Below are 23433 nucleotides of genomic sequence, written 5' to 3'. Positions count from 1 at the left end.
CACTCATCATGCTTTGGAACATGATTCCTATGTACATCAAGAAGGGACACTCACTAACACTCTTCATGAGATACCTTGATGGGTGGATGGGAGACACACATGTACACCAGGGATCACTGCAGTGGCTGTACTGTACACAGGTGCAGGTAACACATGGCTCTGCTGTTCACAGACACAGGATGCTACCCTAGGGAGGTGCTGCCTGTGAAAACACTATAGTTGGGCTTACAAATGGACTTGGCCAGACAGCATAGTACCTAACTATGAACCAGTGAAGCTATTACATGTCCTTTGTGCATGGATAATTGAGTAGCTCTTCCATTTCAATTAGCTATCATGCTGTTACAGTGTCCCGTGACTACAAGCCATATGTATCCTGTTATTGTGTATTGTACATGCCAATAGACATACCTTTTGTTTGCATGATATAACAGTTATGCTGTGTAAAATATCTGACATATCTACCTACAACTGTACATTACACATATTTAAACATTATCCCATAATGCAAAGCATACTTGCACAGCAGGACCACCTTAGGCATGTTATTCTCATTATATGCCCATACACATGCCTACTGTGACAGTATATCAACATATACTATCCCCTGCTATGGCACGTACTTGTTGGACAAACTCTACCACTGATGGCGGGTGGTGTGGAATTGTTGTGTTTAAAGCCCTCATGTAGCATCCCTTGTGGTGTATGAGATGTTTACCTTGTGGCCCATAGCAGGACACACACTTTCTACAAGCATTACTATGCTCAACAAGACATCACTACATAATACCTTTTCCCACTTTATGCATTGCGTACACTTTAATGAATACAAAACAGGCTCTACATACACTAACATACTGAGTGTTCTACATACCTTGTTAGCGTTCCGAGTCTTCGTAAATATCTCTGTTACACCTTTACTGTTTAAATGGTTCTATGGTATGAGCATACTGTTTGAATGTATGGCAAGGCATCCTTATATACGTAAATACCTGTAACATGTGGTATCCTGCTGCCAATTGGTGTTCCTGAGTAAACTATTACATGCACATCAGCTGTGCAGCTACTCCATTCGCCAATTACGTGGCAACAGTGGGGTATAATTGAATTCTCCACTTGGGCGTTGCCCTTTTGCCCTACCTTCCAGGAGACGGCCTGTATGAGTTTTGTTGTGAGGAATTGCAACTGCTATTTGGAGAGACACGGATATTTTGAATTCATGCCCCCGTGGATTGTGTGTGATGGCTAGAGTATGTGGTTCTACATGTGAGTGTACCTGTCATCTCAACCATCTGATAAGGGACTATTGCAAAAAAAACCTGTAACATCGCCATCTGTTCCATTATACAACAGCTACGATTTCACATTGCGGCATTACAAATGTGTCTCTCACAAGGTATGTTAACGCTTCTGCAGATGTAATTGAGTGAGTGGATGTTTGTGATGTTATTACAGTCTGTATTGCAATTGTTTCAGGTGTGGGGGAGATGTAGGTGGGTGTACATAGCATATACAGGTTTGTGGGGACTGCATTTCTACATATTCCATATATGTGTGTGGGCTCCTTCCCTAATTGAAGACCTATCATTTAGTAGACTAAAACTATGGTTGTTGCGGGCTTATACATTGAGCCATTGTTAATTGGTTCCTATACAGCATGCAGGTGAGGTTGATACTTCAATACCTCCGGAAATACATCGATATGTAAGGGAATGTTACTAAATGACAGCTGTCTCGTGTATTTCTGTCACAGATATTTGCACTCATTGCAGTTGTGTTGGTGACTGAACCTCTTTGGCATGGGTTGCCACCTTTTCAAATGGCCATAGTGGGACATTTGCAGGACACACATCGGTGTTTACAGGCCGACACATACCCATAGTCAGTACACAGGATAGAACGTACTTTTATCCTAAATACATACTTATTCTTGTAGCACTTTAGCTATTTATCATGTTTCATGTAACATTTACCTATTTTAGATACAGGAATAACTATTTAATGCAATTATTACATAATATATGGGACATAATTATGTCCTACAATCTCAGACATTTGCTCTTTTTAATATTTGCTTGTCAGGACACAACTGCCCAGGGAGGGGCTGTCCCTCTTAAAGTGGGACAGGCGGTAACCGTATGCCTACAGCCAGCTATGACCATACCTACTATAATGATCTACCTCTGAGTTAGCACTAACAGACACACAATGCAAACATACACACACACATTACAGTCCCACGGAAATGCACACGGCACCCTCAACACACACTTGCACAGACTACAGCAATCACAAACACAGGTGAACACAGTACCTACCTGGTCTGCAGCACCGGCAGTGATAACTACATGTCCCTTAACATTGTGATAATATTACTCATGGTTCTAGTGTTCCGGTATTGTGGTCTTTCTGTCTTTAAGCCTTGTGATTATGCGTGTCGGTATGTGAAACATTCGATAGTTGGCAGTATCCTATTTATTTGTACCTCCATGGTTGTGTACATGTCGTTGACCTATCTATATATTTGCAGATATAGGTGAATCCATATATATCGACATATATCTCTCTATCACCCTTTCTTTCTCTATATATATATATATATATATATATATATATATATATATATATATATATATATATATATATATATATATATATATATATATATATATATATATATAGATATATAGATATATATATATTTATATCTATCTATCTATCTATATATATATATATATATATATATATATAGAGAGAGAGAGAGTGAGAGAGAGAACACACCTTTCCTTGTGTACATGGCGGTGTATACTGTTTCCTGGACTCCGCACGTTTGTGTTTTAACCTGTCACAATACACATCTGCCATTGGTACATCTCAGGTAGCTTAGCGTTAGGTGAGTGTGTACATGATTGCATGTTCTACTCCTGCCAGTGGTCGCTTTACCCTTCAGAGCAGGCACTATTAGTACAGGGGTGAATAATGCTAGTTTCACCTGTTCTGGACATCATTGACTGTGATCTGTGCGATATTCAGCAAAGCTTAGCCCTGTTTCGCGCATATCCTTATAGTCATGTTTAAACAATGCTTACCAGCACTTGCCAGTGCATAAACCCACAAACATGTGCTAAACCTGATCTGATGACCTGCATCCAACATCCATTATTCGTACCTTCGCGATTACGTAACGTCCCTTGCAGGACGTGGAACCGGGAACATGCATGGCAGTCAGTGCATTTACCACTTGGGCATCTGGGATTTGTACACGTGTTATGGTGTTTTGTATGTGGACTGTACTACAGCTGTTACTCCATACTGCAATCAAATGTGTAACTCAGTTAGTTTACATATGGATGAGACCTATTAATGGTATGTCCAAGTGATGTTTAATGGATGTGCTCCAGCATTGGGAATTTATGTCACAGTGAGCCACACACTATAATGTGCTACACCTTCACACAACCATAGGTGGAGCATGCTGGGGTGACAGATACCTGTCATGGGTACTTCCCATGCTTTGCCACTACATCCCTGATTACATTATATGTAACCCCTAATTAACACACCAGGGAATCCATGCAGAGTGTGTGGGGAACAGTGATTACACACATGGATCCCGCAGTTGGCTTTGCTCCACTGAGGGACAGTTGGTTAATCGATGTGGTGGTGACAGCAGACACTGTTTGCCTCAGTTGATGAATTGACTGACAATCGGGCATGTACCTACCGATGTACCTAGGAACCAATACGTACAGTATCAACATATGCTGTTAGGTGCGTGTACTGTTCAGGTGTTGACATTCCTTGTTCCAATAGCTGTTGTGTGTGCAATGGGTGAGGGCTGCCCATGTAGGATTCACACAGTAGGCCACCTATACATTACAATTTACAGGTGGCCATGTGTGTGTGCCATCCAGTTTACTGTGTGTGCAGGTGGAGAGGTGTGTCAGTCCGTAGGGGCCTACACCTTCAGTGTATGTGCTATACTTTGCCTCTTTGCAAAGGCGTGGGCATATTGGGCATGCCTCCGTCTGCCAACTGGGGCTGGAACAGGGTGTTCGTGGTCTGAATCCCTCTGTGCCTGTGATGGCCTTGGCAATTGTGGTGGGCTGTGAGGGCCTTTACCATTATGTCCCTGCTGCAGCTGTTTCCACAGGATCATATTATGTAGCATGGCACATACTATGAAGATGTGGGCACACGTGCCTGGAGAGTACTGCAAGGCTCCACCAGATATGTCCAAGCAATGGAACCGTGATTTCAGCATCCCAAACACACGCTCTATGATGATTCTGGTTTGTGCGTGTGCCTCATTATGGCGTTCTTGCATGGGTGTGTGTGCATTTCTGATGGGAGTCATCATCCACGGCTCCAGTGCATAGCCAGAATCCCCCACAAGGTAGCCATGTGGGATGTCCCCCCTGACAAATACCTGATACAGCTGTGAGGCATGCCAGATGTGGGAGTCATGGTAGCTTCCAGGGCTGCCAGCGCACACATCCATGATAATGCCCTGGGCATTGCACACAACCTGGCAGTTGATGGAGTGGTATCCCTTGCGGTTTATGTAGCGCCTACCATGCTCACTGGGTGGTGACTTGATATGTATGTGCATGCAGTCTATTGCACCCAGTACCTCCGGGTAGTGTGCCACATGGCGGAAGAGACATATATTGCTGGCCAACTCCTCCTGAGTTCGAGGGAAGTATATATGCTCATTGGCATGTGGTAACATGGCATCCAGGAACTGGTGTAGTACCCTGGATGCTGATGCCTGTGAGATCCCCATTATGTCTCCAGTTGGCCTTTGAAAGGTACCTGTGGCTAGTATTCTCAAGCTTACACATACCTTTGTGTCCACTGGGATGGGTTACATTCTGTTGTTTCTGGATTTCAGGCGTGGCCGGCACAGCTCAACTATTTGCTGTAAGATGTCCCTGTCCACCCTGTAATGCTCTACTATCTCCAGATCATGTAGCCCCTGGTAGGTTACCCTTGGTCTGAACACTCTTCTCCTCCTCCGGGGCCTACAGTGGTTGTCAGCATCATCCTTCACAACACCTTCAGTCTCTAACACATGGTGATGAATCACACCCATGGCAGCTCCCAACATGTACGTTGTAAAAGTTCCCCCATCTGTTTACACCAATGGTGTAGTGTTTGGCAATACACAGGTGTGTGTGAGGTGCCTTCACACTTTATACTATTGTGCTTTGAACACTGATGATGTTATAGGGTGTGTATGTACAATCGGAGCTACAGGGTATCTTATGTGTTTTACCACAAGTACTGCTATTGTGGTGCCTTTGGTGTTGAATTACATTTAGCTGCTGTGGATTACCTCTTGCCCTTCCCTTAATATTTCTTAACGTTTCCCCTCCCATTTGCTGGCATGCCTTCAGCAGCCTGCTTTCTTTTGTACTTTCCACAACCTGGCTTATCTTGCGAAATGTGTTCTATGGCCGATCTACTGCAGGTTTACTTTGCTCTGCTATGACAGTTCTCTTTTCTTTGCAATCCGACACCTCCCCTATCCTGTTCTGCAGGTTGCTGCAAGCAGACTTGTTAGCTGCCGTCAATTGGCCACTGTGAGTTAATAGGTGTTAATTGCTCAGTTGTACTCCAATTACCCTACTGCGGCATTTCCTAATTTTCTTCCCCTAACCTTCCTATTTGAGCTATGGTGTGCGGTGCGTGCATCTACTTACCAGGTTTTGGGCACATTTTCATCCACGTACACATGCTCTTTCGGGCACCTTATGTGCTCTCAGCTAAACGATGCTATATCTACATCCCCACCCCTATCCTGCGGCTTTGCTTAGCAACGGGCAGCCCAGATTTGCATTGCTCCAATGTGCTTACAGCTACAGTGGCACACCCCACTGCTGATGTCATGTATACCTCCAAACCACTCCATGGTGTTGTAGCACTGCGACGTATGGTACATCCTTAGTCCGGCGGGACGTTTGCGATTCACTATTACTTGCCTTATTTGCATAGCATTGACTACTAATTAATAGTTACCATGCCAAACACTGTCACAGACCCTTACTAACCCTTGCAGCTTGGTTGTGGTGTACCATGCATACCATTGAGTATTATGGTGAAATCATAATTTGTATTACATTGCGATTTTATGACATTTGTATATATTTTCCTTGTGTTCCCATTTGTGCACACATGCCCTGCGGTTGTACTTTGCGTTACTGTGGACATGACATTAAATGTTGTTTTATAGGTGTTGTGCATCTTTTCTTATGCCATTGGCTATATATTTAGCCATTGGCATATGTTAACTTTTTAATACATGAGTCTGGTCCGCTTTCATAGCTCCGATGTTCTGTTTGGCAAAATGTAAACCATTTCTTTTTTTTTTGGGTTTACATTTCTGTGGGCTTACGCTACGCCTGCACCACTTAATGAATCGCTATGTACCTTCATTTGCATGGTGCAGTACTGCACATGGGGTGATTAGCATACCTGAGCCGAGGGCTGTGCAGATCTGGCGTACGCTGGTAGTGTACATGGAATTGGATCGTACCTGAATCGCTCAGCGGCCATATTTGGCATTATACCACCTACGCTACGCCTGCGCCTGGCGCAAGCTTCATGAATCCCGGGGTATATTTTCATAATGCTTTGGATAATAATGTACCAAAAGACATTTGATGGTCAGATTTTAAACTTAGAATAAGAGGGATCTTATTCAGTAATGCATTGTATCCGAAGAAATATTAAGTGAAGAAGGTAATGGAATTAGAGCACTTGAACAGTAAACTTAATAATTATTTACAGAAAAAGTTGATGATTCTAAGTAATCAAATTTAAATTTATCATAGCTTTAAAAGGTACAAAAATGTCAGTTTCTCTGAAAAAAAGTCTGCAAAATATACTAAATAGGCAATGTTGTCTCTGAACTGCTTGGAAGTAATCCAAATGTAACCATATTTCCAATAATATAATTTCTAATAATTAAAATGCCCCCCTTTGCAATAAACCAAAATAAATTGTCAGGATTTTTTAAAGTGCTTATAGTACACAGCACTCTATATGAATCAGCAAACCCTCATATCAAATTATTCAATATAAAGAACTTATTGACAAATTTTAATCTTATTAAAATTCTATACAACATGCTGGATGTACTGCTGGCTTAATTCTATTTTCAAGAAGTCTCTGAAGTTCTTACCTCCTTAAAACTAGTCAAAGCTTCTGCCAATGATGAATTTTAAGCATCTTTTTCTCTGAAAAAAAAGAACAAAGACATGATTCCCTTTCTCCAGTGGCTGTTTAATGTCATTAAAAATAATGAGTTTCCAGACAAATACAAGAATTTTTACCCATAAACCAAACATGTACTATCTTTTTAACCAAAAATCATTGCCAGTTATTTTAATTAAATTAGATGTTAACCCTGCATGCCACACTCATAGCTAAATACTTTAAGGTAGTAGCTTTTCAAATTATTTCAAGATTTCAGTCAGAGCGAAACTCATGTTACAAATATTATTTAGAATGAATACATTGCCATAAAAAATCTAACATGCACAGGGGGTGTCTGCATTAGCTGCAATGAGTGATTTGATTTTGTCCATGATACATTTTTTATGAATTTCTGTAAAAATGCTGTTCCCTAACAAACATATTGATGCAATCATAGCTCCTGGGAATCCATTTCCATTAACGTAGAAGTCAGTGGAGATCTTTCTTCTCCAATTATGATGTTCACTGGGACTAGGCAAGGATGTCTCCATGTTTATTTTGTCTCATGACATAATATTTTCTCAGATTTTGCACAGGATTTAAGCCATATGGTATATGTTTGGTACAAAAATAATGTAATCTTTTTTTGAGATTTTGTGCTGCTATCTAAACAACCTAGTACAAGTCATATTTAGTATACTGAACATTTCTACTGAAACATTTTAGAGCTTCAAACTATAAGTTAAATGCTAGAAAAATCAACACTTTTACTTTATGCATTTTCAAACTTTTCATTGCATATAAAGACATTCTTAAATCACTCAAAGACTATAAATAAAAAATAGTAGTCAAATGCAAAGCAGGCTATATTACTCACACCTCTAAAATTAGATTGATTAATCAATGAAATAAAAGATGACTTGATGTGGTTGTTTAAGTTCAAATACAATTATTTTCACTAAACCTTTTGTCCCCACCGCTGCTGACCATCATGTCTCTCCAGCTGGAACTGCACACTTTTTTGATTTCTTTAGAGCTGACCATAGACTATGTAGCCATGAGGGTTGTTTGTGCCTTTAATGGCATCCCAGAAATAAAGATATTTGTTAATTGGGCTAACCCTTCTTTTTTTTTTTTTTTATTTTAACATTTGTTTACTGGGAAAGTCCGACTGAGGAAGAGCCCATTTTCAGTGGAGGCCTGGGGAGAAATGTTCCAGATGCATGTCTTTGAGATGAGTAATATACATTCTGTATGACAGTGGGACTCTCAACACTGATCACAACACAAGTTCACCATCCCTCGTGTTTGCTCAGTAAATCTGTCATTAGTGGATGGCTTGTTGTGCCACAAGCATAGTATATACCATGGTCCAATATCCTTCCTTCGAAGGACTGTTACAGCCTACAAAACATTCAGCCCCCACCACCCACATGGGGTAGGCAAGCCTATCTCCTCCATCAAGTACACAAGCCATTAACCTGACTAGGGTAATCTAGGCCATATACAGGGCTTTATCAATATAATCTACTAGGCTGGCAAATTCACATTTTATTAATTGTAACATTCTCAATAGTTAAAATGAATGTTCTCTCTCTCCCCCTTTCTCTCTGTTTTTATATTAGCAGCAATGCTCTCTCAAACATACAATCATAATCATTAAAATTTTAGCTAATTTTCTCTGGAATAATAAAACTCCAACAATTAGCACTAGTAGACTCTCTGATGTAAAAAAATTAAGGTGATCTGCTGTTATACGTTTGTTAATTTCACCTTTTAGCTAAAATTACAAATGCCTATCTATTTCAGGTCATTACTAATCCAAGCCATTCAACAGATCATTATGGGTATGTGCTTAAAAATCATAAATTGAAGATGTTGGTTTCTCTCTCACAAGTATTTTCTTCAAGTATACAAATCCATGCAACTATTTGACAGAAATTTTTTAACAGTTAAAAATACATAGCTGCATGAGTTATTAACTCTGAATACATTCAAGATTATGGGTGCAATACACATTCTCCTTTCACTGTGTAATTAAAAGGGATTTACATGACTGCCTATTCTGAAAACTTGTCTGGTGATATTCATACTTCTTTGCTCAGTCCAATAAATACATAACTTAGATTGCCTAGTGTTGCTTTTCAGCTTTAGGATCATATAGTGTATTTTTTTAAACTTGTGATGTGTCTTTTTTGGTAATCCTTTAACAGTTGCAGACCATATATTTTTATAGTCCCTGTTGAAAACACATTTCTACCTCAGAAGAACCACTTTAACTTCAGATTCCTGCAGTAAATCATATAAATAATAATATAATTAATAATAATAATGATAATAATAATAGATCTTAAAATGGTAAAAGTATTTCTTTCTGGTTTCATAGTATACTGTGTATACAACTTAAATGGTATGAAGTCATTAGTTCAACTTCTAAAATGTTTTCCATTATGGTGGTTCTTTTCTTAAAATGTCCAAGTAGTCTACATCTATATCCCCTTTTGAAGAGCTGTTCTTTCACTACACCAGCATACTATTGTGTAAGCTTTGTTATACTTCAAGACAGTGAATTTCTAGCCTGATTCAGAAAACGTTGTGTTCTATTTCAATACACCAGCAGACTATTGTGTAAGCTTTGTTATACTTCAAGACAGTGAATTTCTAGCCTGATTCAGAAAACTTTGCAACATCAAAACAATGAGCACCATGTTCAGGGTGGGTATGGATTGGGTAAGCAAGTTCTGCAATTTGGTAAGGCCAAACTGCATGGCTGGGTAAATTACATGCTAATGGCCATATAATGGCATGGTAATGAGGAACTTTATTAAAATGAGCCTCTCTGTTTATGCTGAGGCAAAAAAAGATGGTGGATTGATCCTCAAATATATACATGCCATGCAATGGGGATACAATAGCTGTAAAGCTGCATGTGGTTGAATGCTCCTGTTCAAATTTAGGAGATCAGTAAATAATGTTAGGGGTGTCATAGCATTAGTAATTATACATCCTTAAGAGGTTTTTATTTCAATTTTCATACACAACAGTGTGCAAAGTCACCCCTGGAGGTGCTGAATGATCAAACCTTACATAATATTTCATAGATCCCATGACCACAACATTGTGGATCAGTACCATACAGACAGGGACACCATACATGACATTGTGAACATGTGTTGGCCTTATCACGAGTCATGGAATAACTATCCCAGAGATTATTGAGATATGATGGACCTTATGTACATTAGCTGTAAGGAACATTCAACAACCTATTGAGACTATACCTGTGAGATCTTAGGCATCTTCCTAGAAAATACTTCATCATCTTCTTGATGCTATACTTTGGAATATGGAGACCACATGTGTTTCTTGAGTATCATAGAGGACAGGGACAATATCATGGAAGAATCCTATGATATAGCACATAGACTACACCAACACTAAAATAAAGGCCACTCCTAGTGAACTAGAAAGAAGCAATGTGAACCACAAAGGCTATCACTACATCAATTATCAGGTAATCTCTAATGAAAGTGGTGTGATCTACGCTGCTTGTGCAGGCTAACCATGTAGTTGTAATAACTCACATAAATGGTGCACTTGTAACTTGAATCAAAACTTGGCAAGGAATGACTTCCCACTGAGGTATCTTTTGTTAATTCAGGACATGCTCTGGAAATCTGGCTCATGATATCAACGAAAAATTCTCAAAATCAAACAGCTGATGGATAAAATCATTCACTATTACAAACAAGAAGCTGTACTGAACATCTGTTTAAGCTGCAGAAAGCATGTTTTCACTGTATGGATTCATCCAGTGTTGCCTTGCAGTATGATATTCAAACATGTGCAAAAACAGTGTGCACTGTTACTTAATATCAAACAGGGGATGATCATGCCAGATAGATGCAGGTGCATTATGCTGTGGCACTGACAAAGAGGTAACAGTATGAGTGACATGTCGCGAAGAGCACCAGTGATGTTTATGTACATGCAAACTGGCACTGCTCCTTGTATAGTAAAGAGCTGGGCTGCCATGTTCCATACATTCACCTATTAAGTACAGCCAACTTAGTATGGCCTCAGTAGTCATTAACCACATAGATTGTTGCACAGTATATAACACAAATAAAATAGGATACAACTATCAAAATTTGAGTAGTTCATCTTGTTAAAACTTACAATGCCAAATATGTCTATGGATGATAAATTAGACCTCAAAGTTGTGTCCTGATGAATCATTGCTGAGTCTCTTATTCTTTCATTCACCAAGTGTGTAATAAACTGCTATATGCTTTACTGATGCCTTTTGCCTTAACTGCTTATTTAGCTCAAACTGTAAGTGAAGTGCTTTGCACAGTATAAGAGGGTGAGCTGCGAGTCCAAGTCTCCTCAGCACTGTATGTTTTTTTGTATCTCTCTTATTCTACATTTGTATTTCAATCAACTGATTTGTGCTTCAATGACACCTTTTTTTTTCTCAAAGTTTCTCTAATTAAACCGGTAAATGAAGTTCTTGGCACAGTATAACAGGAGAGAATTGTGAGCTCAAGGGTGCATTATGCGCAGTTTTTTTTTTTTTTTTCATTTTTTTATCTTCAGTCAGTTGACATTTATGTATAAGTGTTAGTGTAATGCCACCTTCTCCATTGTCTTCCACATCCCTGATTGTGTCCCCATTTCTGTTCACAGTCTTGTCTATGTTGTATCGTCCTTCAACCTATTGTGCACTCCTATATTCATATATACTCATTGCCTTCCTACCTTTTACAAGTTTTATTCTCTGCATCTCTCTCTCTCTCTCTCTATATATATATATATATATATATATATATATATATATATATCTATATTTTTTTTTGTTTTTAATCTATCCATGTATATTTGTACACAAAATCACAGTTCCCAAGGCATCCTATTGACTGTAAATTCTTCACTATAAAATAATGAAAGAGTCCACTGCAACAGATTAAATATCCTCTCTGCATAAGCATATTTTTTATTAATTCTCTCATCTTTTGTTCACAGTCTCTCTTTTCACAGATCAGTTTGGAGACCCTGACTATTTGGCTTTTTTCAATGTTCATTTTTAGGCCTTGGATATGCACTGGTGTAGTGAACATAGGCATTAAAATGAGCTTGCTTATTGTAAATACTGGTAATAAGCCTCCTGTGATAGGTTTTTTGAAAATAGTTATGTCTAGAAATTGGACTATTTTCTGTGAAAGTGTCACAAACCATAAAAAAAATGTTCTTTTTACATAATTCAAAGAATCTCCTACTTTCTCTAAACTCTCTGACCACCAAATTAATAAATCATCAATATACCACCAGTAACCATTGATGTACTGCATGACGGCTGATTGATACCTAAATTAATCTTCCCATCTGCCCATAAGTAGAATACTGGAAGTGGAGTGCTACTGAACTGGAATGAATGGTGACTAGTGTGAAATGAGCATGTGATTTGTAACACACTTTATATAAACTTGGCTGTGTCATAGTCTAACGAAGTCCATTGGTAGTGAAAAGTGATATACTAATAAATATACTTTGTTGGAGTAACCTACTGGAGTCTACTATTTGAGTCATTTTTTCTATCTATCTATCTATCTATCTATCTATCTATCTATCTATCTATCTATCTGCCTATGTATCTCATTGCCTCAAAAATAGATTAGCACACATGCCTCAAGACCCATAGGTCTGCCACATACTTTCTTTTTGCTTGCTACAGCTGTATACATAGGATTGCACTAGACATCCCCAAGGCTTATGTTGAATGTGCAAGCACTACTGCTGTTCCTACTTCCCTGCAGCCACAACATACGCCTACAGATTCTTCCTCAGTCTCTGATGTGGCTGCAGTCAATATGTTTAATTATGAAGCACCTAAATACCACACTCTACCCACACTGACTTTAAACAGTCAAATTAAAAAATTAAAAACAAAGTAGCAAAGCCAGTAAAGCAAGTCCCAATGTGAGGAAATTATCACTTTAATAGTTAAAAATGAAAATAAAAATCTAGTTAATCACTTTTGTCTTACAGCATCTTTCATTAAGACTTCATCAGAATCTCTTGTTACAGTTTACCACTTCATCTTTTTAAAGAATGAGTTACATGACATAAAATCATCTGGCACTGGGTGAATGTCCTTCAAAGCTAAAATGCATTAAAAACTGTACTTATGCATACAGTAAAAATAATGCAACCTAAAAGATTGTTTGTTGCTAATAATGTTACAAAAACAGGCTATTTCATGGGGTTGCCTGCATTTAAGAGTAGTTGCCAGCAGAGTTCTCTATAGGTTAGGGTTCCCTCCCAGTTCCCCCATCCAGGAGACTTTTTACATTTGTCGATGGAAAAAAAATAGAAATCTTTTAAAATGAATAAGTCTGTAAGGAGCATTTTTGTTGTCCTTGTTTTTTAACATTGTACGTATGTTGATAAATTCTTTGCCACAACTTCATTTCTATTTTGCCTGTGTAAAATGCTTCATAGGTCAGTCAGCTAACTAAATATATCAACCCTGCACTTTTGCAAGAACATGGACCTGGGGGTGTTTGGAACCTGTCTTGTTGCTTACTGTTATGTATGGTTCTTCGTGGATTGTATTTATAATACTTCCAGATCCCACATTTTGCCATTTTATGTTCTTTATTGTTCCCTATTGTTGGCATAATTTGTCATAACCATTTTTCAGTAATTCTCAAAAATCCTTTTAAACTTGTTATATGTGAAGACAGGTGCTGGACTTAATGTGCTAGTATATGCATCTTAAGCAATGGTGTTTTTTGATGTTCCTTTAATAATATCTAACACATTTGTGGAAATTTATTGTGTGAGTTAGGTATGACCATCCCTTTAAAAAATCCACTGTACATCTGTTCTCTTAAGTCACCTTAGTTGTTTGTCTTTTCAGCTTTTCCCAGTTGGGGGTCGCCACAACGGAACTCCGGTCTGCTAATGATTGGCAGTAGATTTTTATGGTGCCAAGTTGCCAGCCCGATGCCCAACCTTCACCGAAGGCACACCCTTTCACACATGTCTTTCAGAGGCCACCCAACCATGGGGAGGCCATGCGGACTCCACACAGAAGGCACTCCAGCCAAGAATCAAACAGGAGAACCTCTTGCTGTGAGGCAACAATCACTACCACTGTACTCCCGCGGCTTATAGCTATATTGTGTAATTCATGCTGTTAACAGGGGGCAAAATTTCCCCTTTTTTCTATGTGTCATTTCATTTTTTAGTAGATACTGTAAGTCAGTCAGGTATTCTCTGTCAATGAACATTTCACATAATTTAATAAGCTCACTATTAAACACCTCATCTTCTCTTACCAATCTTGATAATTAGATTATTTGGCCTTTTACCAGATTTCTTTTTTTTTTTGCCATAATGGATGGCTACTATTAAAATGTAGGTAAGTGTTTGAATATGTGCGTTTCCTCTAGATAATAGTGCAAACCTTCCTATTAACATTGATCCCATAAACTGAGACATCTAAGTAATTAGCAACATGTTTGGACGAATGTTATATGAACCTTAGAAATTAATTCTGTAGATCAGTAGTAAGTGACCATAATAAAAATGTCATCCAAAAAACATAAATGCAATTGAATATGTCTGCTATACTTATATGAAAACATAAAGCTGTTTTCCCATGATTTATCTGGTGATAATACTCACCCTCAAACTAAAAATGTTATACCTGGGGATTCAATAAACTCTGTGTAGTCTTCATGTGAAGCATACACTGAGTTTATGTCAGCATGATGAGCAGCAGCAGCGCTAATTACAGATTCATACTGCTCATCATGCTTACACGTATGCAAGCACTGTTTTGTGGCCATCAACAGTGTCGCTGGCCAGGGAAAAATGCAGAGCAGCATGAGCACAGAAGAAAGATGCATTCAAATTTGTTTACAAGCAAACTTACTCGGCAAGATTGCACAAACAGCTACAATGAGTACTAGGGGAAAAATACTGCAGTACCAACAGTAATAAGACAGTAAAGAAAAGTGTAATCAGTGCAATGTACAATAAGAAATATTTGATGATGTGATGCGCCACCACTGGCCCAGTAATCAAGAAGCCTCAATCCTCATCATTAGCACCAGTGGGAGACATACATTTGGAGAATGACAGGAATACACACATTATTTCCAGATGTGGCTCTCCTCATCAAGTGCAATTTCCCTTAAGAGCACACAGAGACCACAGTCAGTCCAGGGCTGTTTTTTCCCTCTTTCTCCAGATCCCCAGTAAGACGCACCACTGGCACAGCTAAGACCTCCAGCACCAACCAGTGCTTTGTGTCTGTGCTCAAGTAGCTGACTCACGCACACACTCTGAGGTTTGATTTATATATATACACACACACACACACACACACACACACACACACACACACACACACACACACACACACACACACACACACACACACACACACACACACACACACACACACACACACACACACACACACACACACACACACACACACACACCTGGAAAAGGCTGGCACTGGCTTACTAGCTATGCCTCCTTTTACCTAGACTATAAGGTAGTTATAACTGCCACCAGCCAGCTCTTTTATCAGCTACTTTAAGGCCCTTAACAAAGAGTGTCCAATCTTACTGTGTAATGTTACTATCAATACAAATGATAGCTTGAAAAAGAGCAAGGCTATTATGAGTGGCCTACCCAGTGTCACCAAATAAATATGCAAGTACTCTCAAAATATCTTTAGACAGATAAGCCACAATGAAAGGTTTAAATATATTTAATAATAAATATTAAAAGAAGAAGAAAATACTCATTATATATTTACAGTGACAGCAGAGTTCAAAATCACAGGAAATATTTAAAACAACACTGCAGGACAGTTTCAAATAAATAGAGAAAAAATATCTAAACTAAGCTTTGCTATATTCCTGACTATATATATGAGAAGTACTATACCCTAGTACACTTACTTAATTAGAGCAGCAAGGCAGATGTGGTGAGTGGATCTTGATGTTTTCAGGTCAAAGGCAGAATACAGAATATAGTCTCTCTGTCAGAAACTTCCCAAATTAATATCTCAAATATTACTGCTGGGATAGCTTGCAGAATGACATCATTTCTTGTTGTTAGAAAAATATGTACTCAGACATATTTAAACTGTTAGAAAATAGTATAATATGTAATGCATTTAATTCTGTTTTACTAGAATGATAGTAGAAATGAACTTGCAAGCTTAGCTGCAGTGTGATTAAAACTTTGACCCCCACAGTGGCCAGCTCGCCAAGCATGCCCTTCAGTAAATATTATTTGGTAGTTAAAAAGTGCAATGAATCTGTCTGTATGTGTTTCTTTTCCCCAGCCTCCCACCCAGAGGATGGCCTTGTGAACACTATCGGAGATAAAGTCCAGCCAGGAAACAAGAGACAAAGAAAAATATTAAAAAAGACATTCCAATTTTTGTGAATTAACTAATTCCAAGAGCCTTGAATTAGCTACATCTTCAAAGACATGCAAGGATGAACAGGTGCTTTGCAAGGCTGTAATATTCCTCATGGAAAAAATTTTCAAAAAGCATTACCTCAGCATTTTCTTATGAATGTGAGTGATGTAAGACCCTGTCACCGACCCGTTCAGTGCTGAGGTGGCAAAAGCTGATTGTAAAATAAATAAAATGGAAATTATTTTGAATAAAGTTAGTCAAAAATTCTGTACATGTTTGTTTATAGTTTTCGCCTCCCTAATGATCAAGAATAAATATGCATATTTGTTTTGATACTTGAGCATCCTGCCAGGTCAGAGTGCATGTAATAAATCTACACAGGAGGAGTTGGACAAAATGGTTCTTCTAAAGTGAAAAAGACCTCCTCGAATTGAATTGTTGTGTAAAGAGGCTGTCCAATTTCTGATCTGTGGCTGAAAGTGTGGGACTGGGGAGCAGGAAGAAAAGACAGCAGTAAGCTGGAGGCTCAGGCAAGAAGAATTTCCCTTTTGTCTTGTTTAGATCAGGGACCATACACTGTGTCATTGCTAAGGTTTGTAATAGCAGGGAGAGAGATAGTCATGAATTGTATCTTGAGTATCTTGAAGGGAATAACAAAGCAAAGTAAATAGTCATCTAGACACTACTGTGGATATGGGGAAATAAGATACCACGTGGTACAAGAGAGAAGGGTTACGAACAGTCTTTTAAGACATGGAAATCATGGAAATCAATCATGAGATCCTACTTCCTAACGGATAATGTGAAGTATATGCAATTGCAGCAATGGAGTGCATGTAATAAAGCTACACAGGAGGAGTTGACAAAAAATTCTTCCTTAAGAGTGAAAGACTACTGAATTGTTGTGTGTAAAGAGAGGCTGTCCACTTTCTGTATCATGTGGCTGAAGAGTGGGCCCCAGGGCTGGGAGAAAAAGTGAGTAAGCGGGAGGCTCAGGTAAGTCTTGTCTTTGTTTGTCTGTTTGTTTAGGTTACAAATTGTGCTGGCTGTTTGCTAAGGTTTGTAATAGCAGGAGAGAGATAGTCTAAGTATTGCAGTATCTCGGATCAGGGGAATAACAAAGCAAAGTAAACAGTCATTCTAGACACTACTGTGGATGTGGAAATAAAATAATGGTACACGTGTACAAGACGAGGTTACGTGAACAGTCTTTAAGACATGGAAATTTTAAAACTAAAATCATGAGATCCCTAAAACGGATAATGTAGCATGTATGCACCAAAAAAAGAGATAATGTGAGATATTATACAAAATGTGTTAACAACTATGAATTTAATAGTAAACTAGATAACGTTCACTAGTTAAACTCCTTAAACAAGCTTTAATCTGATGCAGGACGCCCAGGCAAAAAGCAAAAAGCAGCACTAATTCAGGCATACCTCAAGCACATAGGTGTTGGATTGAGGAAATTGTAGAAAAACAGAAGGAAGAAAAGAAATTTGATTTTTTTAGACAAGAGGAGTGAAAGGTCTGACAGACAGAATCTCTGAAAATGGAAACTTAGAGCAGACTGGACTTGCATTAATTAATGCATACAACAAGGAAAATGAGACAATAGATGGATATTATGCTAGATTATTAGAATGCTTTAAACAACAATTAAAAAAATGCATTTTAAAAGGTTGCATTGTTCTCTCTATTCAGTGCTTTTATTACAAGCATGGTGATAGATCACTCAATAAGCAGGCTGTAAGCCTTTATATATGCTGCTATACTGAAGAAAAGCACAAGTCTTCACTTCTGCTGAAGACGGAGCTGAAATGTGTATTTGTAGTCAGATAAAATAAAATCTAGCTACTAGCTAGTAAACAAAAAACAGAATAAGCAGCAGAAGATGAAGACTGAGGACTGACTATATGATAGTGAGGATAAAAATAATAACCATCATCATCAGGAAAGGTTAAACAAAAAGAAATGTAGTAAATGTAGAGGGAATAAAGGAAGTACAAAACAAATGTAGAGGATGAAAATGGAAATAAAATTTTAGATTTAGCATTGTGGAGCCTGGAGCTCTTACCTAGTAGAAAAAAACCAGCGACACTTGGTGGAGGGGAAGGGGAAGCCAACCCTGTGTGACTCAGGAGTACACTTTGATTTGATACACCCCCAAGTTACCAAAACATTCTGAATCACCTAAAATATATATTATACAGTAGAGCAATGGACAGCTATACAGGAACCACTCCTCCCATAATAATATAGCAATAACTATGACTGTTTCAGGTATGACTCAGAAAGTAAAATTGTAGTTTCTGCAAAATATCCAGTAAACTAAAAAAATGCATTTTTTAAAGGTTGCATTGCCCCTATCAGTAGCTTTATTGAAGGTAATAGACATGATAGATCAATAAGCAGGCTGTAAGCCCATTTGAGTATGCTGGACATACTGAAGAAAAGCACAAGTTCACTGCTGAAGACGGAGTTGAAGCATTTAGCCGCAGTCAGATAAAAGGGCATCTATTAGTGGGATCAAACAAAATAAGAAAGTAAATGACAGAAGATAAAGGAGATGAGGACTGGACTATATGAGGTGATAAATAACCAAAAATCAACAGGAAAAGTTAATAAACAAAAAGAAAACAAAAATGTAGTAAGGGAATAAGGAAGTACAAGTAAAAACAACATGAAATGAAACAGTCTTAGATTTGTATTGTTGGGAGCCTGGTTGTCTACCTAGCAGATAAACCAGAAGTAGACACTTGGTGGAGGGAAGTCAAATTCCTGTGTGACTCAGGAGCGCCACGACTTTGATACATCTCCTGCTACTAAAACATTCTGAATCACCCACTATATATTAGTACAGTAATTAATGGACAGCTATACAGGAACCACTCTCCCATAATATAGCAATAATCATCCTGTTTCAGGCGACCCAGAAAAGTAAATTAGAAGTTTTCTGCAAACAAATAAGCAAACTACTGAAAGAGACCAATATTTGGCATAGCAGTAGTTCCTACCATGCAGGTATGGAGGCACAAAGACAAATGAATGCTTTTGTGTGGTGGTGATCGAGGGTAAAGCCTATTACTGCACAGCAGCAGACCTAGTTGACTGGTCCAGGGGGGCAAACCAAAGAAAAGATGAATCATCAGTATGGAGGTACCTCCCTGACAATTGATCAGCAGCACTTGTTACACCTATACTACTGTATATGTGGCACACTGATACCTGATAAGAAATAAAAGCAAAAAATGGCAAAAAAAAAAAAAAAAATGATGCTGACAGATTAGAAACAGTGTAGTAAGCTGTTCATTACCTCAGGAATTCATGAGATTGTATAAGTCAATAGACTGCCATGTCAGTTTGACAAAAACAAAAATGTTAAAATGCAAAGACTCTAAAAAAAAAAAAAAAAAATGGGAAAAAAGACTGATTTGAGAAACGGAAGGAAGGACAAAACAAAAACAAGTAAGCAAAACTGAATTGGTTGACAGACACATACAGCTGTACACTTGCAATCTAGTGAGGACAGCTGATTAGCATTTTTATTAAAAGAAGAGAAGGCCTTGTGTAAAATTCCAACAACTCTGTTGTCAACAACAGGCAAGTTAGATGAAAGGGCAGTACAGCAGTTACACCACAGTTGGCAATTACCCCCAAAGACATTTTAGACACAAAAAGACAATACCTTTGAGAAAGGATGCAGAAGTAAAAAATTGCCTATACAGCATTACCAGCATTTTTAAAAGAAATACTGGTAGAATCTCCTGATTCACCATGTGATACACCCTATTTCCTATTTATAAGATGTAAATAATGCAGTAATACCTAGAGCACACCTCGAGGGCCATACCTTTACTGTTGATTGATGAATGAAAACAGAAAGAAGTATTTTACTATTTGTGGTAGATATAAGCAATGCTTTCTCAATACCTATACATCCTGATAGTCAATATTGGTTTTGTACTTACATTTCAGGGCAAAAGGTACACATACTCTCGACCACACAGGATACAGTGTGAGAGCCCAATATTTTGCAAAAAAAATGGCTAGCAACCTGGCAGGGTTTACTGAAGGTAGTCAAATTTTACTTTATGTAAATGACATCTTTAGCAGCACACCCAGCAGCAGGGGTGTGAATACAGTAAAGATTAAATTATTTTTTTTAGTAATACAAGAACAAAGTAAACAAAAGTAAGTTACAACTTTAAAAAAAAAAAAAAAAAAAAAAAAAAACACAGGTTAGATATACGGATATGTGATATCCAATAAAGGTAAAATACTAGATAAAGGGAGAAAGAAAAGAAAAAACAGTAATTTTGCAAAGCACCTAAACAACAACTAAGAAAGAAATAATGTCTTTCTTAGGTACAACTAATTTTGTTGAAGCTGGGTACCAAATTATTTTACAATGGAAAACAAAGCAGAAATGGCTTTCTGCAGGTTGAAGCAGTTTAATAGCTTCTTCATTAGTTTTAAGACTTCCAGTTATCACAAACGTCTTTTTCAGACCGTAAATTGTAAGCAAGGGTACATGACATCAGTATTAAAGCAACAACATGGGGATAAGCAATGCCCCATAGCTTACTATTCATCACAGTTAGACCCAGTGGTGCAATCTTTGCCTCACTGTGTACAAGCAGTAGTTGCAGCAGCAATAGCAGTGCAGGCTTCAGCCTCAGTAGTGTTGTTCCACCCTCTCACATTAAGAATGCCTCATGCAGTTGCAATAATTCTGCTACAAAAAAAAAAAAAAAAAAAAAAAGTTGCATACCTTTCTCCTGCTAGACATCTTTCATGTATGACCATACTGCTGAGTCAACCTCCTATGAACAGTTAGCTTTACCTAGACAAGATCTTACAAATATGCCCTTGAATGATGCTGAGGTGACATATTACGTGGATGGCTCATGCAAAACGGGTCCTACAGAAAAGAATCTGGTGGGGTATGCAGTAGTTACAGACACTGAAATTTTAAAAGCACAAACTGTGCCACACAACTTGTATGCTCAAGCAGCAGAACTGGTAGCTTTGACAGGAGCATGTATTTTGGTAAAAGGCAAGAAAGTGAACATATATACTAATAATCAGTATGCTTTTTCTACAGTGCATGTGTTTGCACAACAATAAAAAAAATAGAGGGATGATTACATCCAGTGAAAAACCTATTAATCATGCGCAATTTATTTTGGAGCTATTAGAATCTATTCAGCTGCCTACCAAAGCAGCTATTTGTAAATGTGTAGCTCATACAAAACAACAGGATAAGATTTCAAAAGGTAATGCACGAAATCCAGCAGCTGCAAGCAGCAAGCCCCAGACTCAGAAACTTTATTTCTAAATGAGGAATTACAACCCTCTGAGATTTTAAATTTAGACATGTTAAAAACAATGCAAATGCTTACTACAAAAGCAGAAAAACAAAATGGTAAAATAAGTGCAATTTTGAAAATGAACTGTACATTTCCAAAGGAAAAAACAATATTGCCCTAATTTATTTAGTGTTGAGCCATGGGCAGAGCCATGTCTCAACAGGGGATGGTACAGTTAGTAAATAGAATATTCCAAATATATGGATACATAAATTATACAATAAAATTTTGTGCAAATATATGGATACATAAAATATACAATAAAATTTTGTGCAGCTTGTCATACTTGTAACAAGCACCATGCACAAGGAGCATTTAAAAACAAGCAAGGGAGTTTCCCTACACCACCATATCCATTCCATACTAGTTGTATGGACTTCATAGAATTGAATAAATGTGAAGGAAGGAAGTTGATGAGTGAGACTCAGAAGAATTGGATTTGCTGTTTACCTCTAGCATTGCTGAGCATGAAAACAGTAACAAATGTAAAGGGTTTGATTCCCTTTGAAGTAGTATTTGGAAGGGCATATTATGTGCCTCAGTGGAAAGCTCTCATGCCTGCAGAGCTGGAGGCTGACAGTTCATTAGCTAATTATATAAAAAAAACTGTTAATAAATAAAATCGGTTTTGCAGTTTAACTCTTTTTCAGATAAAAGAACTTTCAGCTGAATAAGAACTTTGTGACTGATACACAAGGGCAAAATGGCCAAGAGTAAAGCAAACAAAAAAGCAGAGCAACCCAAGAACTATTGCATAATTATTTTGTTAGCTGTGCATTTGTTGACTATAAGTGTGACAATTTTTCTCTTATTGTGGTTTTTCCCTGCACTCAACCACACAAGTGAAAGTGAGAAGACATGATAAACTGTTTATAGGCTGGCATCCAAACTTTAACACATACCTGGCCATGAAGTGTGTGTATACAGAGACTATGAACATTTCAAATTGCTGGGTTTGTACAGCTATACCAACAGCATATGAAAGACTGTTAATGTCCACTGTCCCTCTGGGGATAAAATGAGACTTGGGAAAGTTTTTTTTTTAATACAGAAACTGTGAGATCACAGGACAAAATAGCTTTATTTTTACCTGTCACACAAAAAGGAGTTGTATGTTTCTACAAAAGTGATACCCTCCAGGTGGGCTGGAGTAATGGTAATATAACAATGTCTTATAAATGTTACATTAAAGTCAAAAGTGGGGGTACTGTTTGTGATACTAACTATAATTCATATCTGAGTTCAATGAAAACTACATTAAATGCAGTACGTGACAATCCAGTCTTAACTAAGCAATTGTCTATTAAAGATAGAAAATGTTTCATGCAGGGATAACACGATATACGATAGTACCAAAGTAATAATTTTATTTGTGGGAAAAAGGCATATGAATGGTTACCTGAGAAT

Source organism: Protopterus annectens, chromosome 5.part1, assembly GCF_019279795.1.
Source record: "Protopterus annectens isolate FY-2018-M chromosome 5.part1, PAN1.0, whole genome shotgun sequence".
Lineage (NCBI taxonomy): Eukaryota > Metazoa > Chordata > Ceratodontiformes > Protopteridae > Protopterus > Protopterus annectens.
Note: the sequence above shows the minus strand (reverse complement) of the source record.